At 38.6% G+C, this 5,473-nt stretch overlaps 1 long non-coding RNA gene across 1 annotated transcript; it reads right to left on the bottom strand.

The window, feature by feature from the left end:
- LOC139027562 (uncharacterized) lies at nt 1–814 on the bottom strand. Its single transcript, XR_011479676.1, has 2 exons — nt 415–814; nt 1–217 (listed from the first exon to the last, which is right to left on the bottom strand). It is a non-coding gene; the product is annotated as an uncharacterized lncRNA (long non-coding RNA).
- Nucleotides 815–5,473: the final 4,659 nt, after the last annotated feature.

The following is a 5,473-nucleotide window of genomic DNA, read 5'->3' as shown; positions in this document are numbered from 1 at the left end:
AGAAATTGTAGACCTTTAATATTTTCCAACATGTCAACAGACACTTAACTTCAATTAAGTATGAAATATTTCACAGTGTTAACTTTCTCTTTATCCCTGGTTGATGTACATTTCAGAGCCTCTTCAGTGTGGATGGGGTAKAGCATACATTTTCAACAACAAAGACAGCACTTCCAGGTTGTGTTCTTTACTCTGTTGAACTCTTTTGTCTTCATTCCTAGTTACAGCACATGGAACCACCGTTGGCATGCAAAACATTCTATCTAAAACAAAAGAAAGCGTAACATGTTATAAATAATATTTAATATCAATGCAGTATGACGAATTAGCCATCCATTGTGTTATATCATAAATTGTCTGACATGCTGTCACTGTTGTCAAAAGATTATAAACATGTTAAATAAAGTTACTAACCCAGTCAGTCTTTGGGCCACATCCAGGTTCTTTATCAGTGGCACACATGAAGCAGTTGTTGGCTTTGTTGAACTCTGAAATCATAGGCATGAACTGAACATATGGTTGTCCCACACAACTACATAAAAATAAAGAATTTACATTTACTTTGAATTAAATGTCAATATATACCAGACATTTTTAATATATCCTCAGCCATTTCTTTTTGCAGTAGCTCCATTCKATATCAATTTGGGAGGGGATGTTGGGGAAGTTCTGTGCAACTTCCTTGGCCATCTACACCCCATTTTTATAGAGTTTTTGATCTAATTGTCACATAACAGTAAGTCGCTCTGGATAAGAGCGTCTGCTAAATGACTAAAATGTAAATGTAAAATAACAGCTAACCATTCATTATTGAAAATATAACTATCAAACCTGCATTACAAAGAACCCTCAGCTGAAGGTGTCCTGCTGCATGGTGTGAGTTATTTCCCTCCTTTCCACTTTATGTCCACCCAGTCGTCTTTTCCATGGCAGGATCTTCTAATTTTGAACTATTCTCTTTTTTATGTAAACATAATGGAATTCTGATTAGTTAYAGGCAAATGAATACACAGGCCAAAACTGTATGCTGATTTCCTTATCACTATAATCTAGTAGAGGTAATTTCCTTTATGCCCCATTCTACACTCAGCCTAAATTATAGGCACTGAACCATTTACAGGAGAATAATAAAAGTAGCATATTGGATCCAACCCTATCACAGAGTGAATAAATGTAGAGCGTTTGTATACTTTAACAAAAAAATATTAAGTGACAGTTTCATCAGTACGTGCTTTATTAAAGAAAGTCATATCACAAAGATCACAGATGACAGTGCCCATCAAGTCTATGACAATAGTGAATGAATTGTCAGCACCAAAGTGTGTTAAAGTGTGTTTGTCAAAATAATATCTGAAAATGTCAGTTGTTGAACATAATACTACTATTTGCAATAGCAATTTATGATATATGCAGTTGAGGAATTGTCACGATCGTCTTGATGTGGAAGAGAGGACCAAGGCGCAGCGTGATACAAATACATCTTCTTTTATTAGAGAAGATGAAACACGAAACAAACACTTTTACAAAAATAAACAAAACAACAAATGACCGTGAAGCTACAAACGAAAGTGCATACACAAGCTACTAACGTTAGACATAGACAATTACCCACGAAATACCCAATGAATATGGCTGCCTAAATATAGCTCTCAATCAGAGACAAATGAACAACAGCTGCCTCTAATTGAGAACCAATCTAGGCAGCCATAGACATACAAACACCTATACAAGACACTGCCCCATTAAACATACAAAACCCCTAGACAATACAAAAACACATACATTCCCCATGTCACACCCTGACCTAACTAAAATAAGAAAGAAAACAAAGATAACTAGGGCGTGACAGGAATATTCCATGTATCAACACTACATGTAGGACGGACATTCCCACATACAGCATACACATACATAGAGGCATTTTTCAGCTATGATTTTATCCAGAATGGATATGTCTATGGGGCAGCACAGGACGTAATACACCCTTACGCCAATCTACTTTTTGATCTTCTTGACTTCTTATCTGGTAAACTGCTACTGTGTGTCAAGAAAAGAGCCCCAATTAGGGGTTAGTGTACTCCAGTAAAAAAAAGGCTAGTTTAGAGTAAAAACTATTGCCCTGTGTTCATAGGGGCATGAGAGACTAGTCAGTGGTAGAATTGAGTTGGCACTTTATTGGCCCAAACACCCACAGACCCACAAGGTTGAGGTTACTCATGGACAGTAATTAGTAAAAAAAAAAAAAAAAAAATGTTGCATTGACGCATTGTGTCTTCTAACTGTCCAAGAATAGGATCCAAAGTGTTAGGAAATATTTGTTCTCATAAAAACAAAGGAGGATGTCTCTCCTCATACCTCTGGCACTTTAGTCAGACTGCCAGACTATGTAAAAAGTTTATGATGGGGCCAGCAACGGAGTTCCCATTGACTAAGCACCACGGAGACCAATCATGAGAGAATACATACAGGTCAAGGGTGCCAATTGAAAGTCAAGGGGTGTGTCTGTGCCTTTTGGATTACTCTCTCTTTACACAGAACCCCTGTGGTTCAAGTCAAGAGCTACCCTTCCCCTTTCAGTCTGCTCTACACATGTCTGAAAGTGACAGAGTCAGCAGCCAAGAGAGTTTTTCACAGCATGTCATAAAAAATTATTACACTTATGATTGTATGTAAAATGCTAATATGTATTAGATCCAGTACAATGGAAAAACTATAGTCCACTGACTATATAAGGGTAGTCAGTGGACATTCTGAACCTTGTTTGAAATCAGTAGGTCACATGACCAAGTAGCTATTGCAATTTTAAAGTTAGAAAAATGTATGTAAAAACACGTAAGAGGAAAATGGACAAACTAAATGGTGTGTAATGTGTAGGCCCACTGAGTGTACATTCTGAACCTTGTTTGAAGTCAGTAGGTCATATAACCAAAGAGCATATAACCAAATGTAAATAAATATTWAAAAATAATGTGAGATGGAAATTGACAAAAAAAAGCGTGTGCAATGTGTGTCTATGCCATCGGGCTAGCTACAACCAGTTTAGAAAGTTTTATGAATAATGGTTTTAAAAAGAGCTATTGAAATTTGAAACATTTGATTTGTCACTATGTTGACAAATGTCACTAGTCCCTACTGCTGTTGGTGGACGTAAGGAAAACTAGACGAAAATCCGTCGAATATCCAAYCTGAAACTGTCTTTACCTCGGTAAACGAAGTGCAGCTAGTTTGCAGTCTTTCCWGCTTCAGTTTAAAGTGATTGTTTTAGCTGTGTTGTTTGCTAGCTTCTCTGAACAGTGACCTGACGAGTGCGCACATGTTCTATGCCATTAGCTCATTGTTACGGATGTTCCAAATAAGCAAGTGCGGCTACTTTGTTGTTATTCTGGCTGCTAGTTGGCTGCTAGTTGGCTAGCTAGCAAGCAAGGCATAAGAACGTTGCCGGCCAGCATGGCAATGGAACATTTAGAATGAACAACTGGGCCGCATCCATAGATACAGAACAAAAAGACCAGCCAGCTTGGGTAGCAATTCTAGATTTGTATGTCTATGTCTTGAGGAAGGATGAAATAGTATGAATAAATTAATCAAAATAACGTTTTTAATAAATATGTAAATTATTATTTGATTATGTTGGTAACCAGTTGTATAAAAATGATAATGCCCTCAAAGCCGGTGTTTGGAGGATATTGGCACGGTTTGCCTGTGTTGTGCCGAAAAGCTCGCCCCTGCCAGAATTCCCCACCTTCGCGTGAACGCGCATGCACTAAATTCTTCATTGCTGCGACTTGCTTGCTAGTTGAGATTTCTGATCATGTTATGGTGCATTTTATTAGATTTTTTATGTCGGTTTGATCGCGGGGGAGGCACTAGTGATGTCTGCAGTTTTCAGTTTGGCTATTTGTTTCAATTGTATTAGTCTATAAATAAATCTCTTTGCCAAAATTCGTCATCTCACATGTCTTATTCGACTAGTAGTTGTTCTGAAATGTTTATTGCTTGCCTACATTTTACTCCCTCTTCTATGTTTAATATAACACACATACATAAATTATTCATTTTGGTTGCCTATCCTGACGTGAAGTTTGTTCTATAGAAAGTGTTTGACTCTGATGTGTGCCACCGAAAGTATTTGACTCTAGCCACAAAATTAAGGTAATTTGAAGGGGGGTGGGTTCGGGCAAGGCTATTTTCTTGCCTGCCGAAATTCTCCCTGCCTGGCACACTTCAGAATCATTTTGGTAGCTCATGTTAACCAGTAGTGTGTGCCACAGAGAGTATTTGACTCTAGCCAYAAAATTAAGGAAATTAGAAGTGTGTGGGGGGGGGGGGGGTTCAGCAAGGCCATTTTYTTGCCCCCCCCCCCCCCTTCTATCTTGGGGCTGCAAGGCCTGGCACACTTCAGAATCATTTTGGTGACCTATCATGCCCTCTGATGTGTGCCACAGGAAGTATTAGACTAGTCACAAAAGGAAGTGGTTATTTCAGAAATAATAGTTTTCAGAGCACTCTACTGTTCTCTACCCATCCCTCAATCCCCCATCCCATCGTGCTTTTTCCTCTTATGGCTTTTCCTAAAAAAAMAAAMACTTTTTCTGTTTTAGCTTTTAAGAATGTAGGTACAGTAGTAATAATAAAATAATAATAATAATATATAAAAAAATATATACTCAAGTCAACATGAGTGCATATCCATAATCACAGTAAACTGTTATAATAATATTAAAAAAAKAAGAAAAAATAAATAAATGTGTAATAATATAATAAACAAAACTATGACTGAATGTGCCTCCATGAAGAATCCCCTCCCCAATAGGTCACTTYGCCCTCAATAGGACACCCCCAGCACCTTCACCATCCCCATCAACCTCCCCCCACCCCATACCCCTCAACCACAAAACACAATGATAATAATAATTTAAATAAAAAATATATACSAAGATATACACACAGATGTACAGTACATATACATAAACATATTCACAGGACACTCAACTTATCTCTTATCCTACGTCAGATATGCAGGTAACATTTCCACCTGRATGAATCAGCAGGACGGAGATGCTCTACATCAGAGGGAATGCCTGTCCATTCTCAGATGTTTGTAATAGGTCTGGGTGTAGCTGGTGCAGAGGAGTCAGAGAACGCGTTTCCACTGCTCCAGAGTACAATGGCACCGAGTTTTACACCACTCCAGCTGACACTTGGCATTGCGCATGGTGATCTTAGGCTTGTGTGCGGCTGCTCAGCCATGGAAACCCATTTCATAATGCTCCTGACGTACAGTTATTGTACTAACGTTGCTTCCAGAGGCAGTTTGGAACTCCGGTAGTGAGTGTTGCAACTGAGGACAGACGATTTTTACTCGCTACAAGCTTCAGCACTCGGAGGTCTCGTTCTGTAAGCTTGTGTGGCCTACCACTTTGTGGCTGAGCAGTTGTTGCTCCTAGACATTTCCACTTCACAATTACAGCAC

The sequence above is a fragment of the Salvelinus sp. IW2-2015 genome, linkage group LG4q.1:29 (genome assembly GCF_002910315.2).
Source record: "Salvelinus sp. IW2-2015 linkage group LG4q.1:29, ASM291031v2, whole genome shotgun sequence".
NCBI classification, from domain to species: domain Eukaryota; kingdom Metazoa; phylum Chordata; class Actinopteri; order Salmoniformes; family Salmonidae; genus Salvelinus; species Salvelinus sp. IW2-2015.
This window is presented reverse-complemented; position numbering and strand designations above follow the sequence as displayed.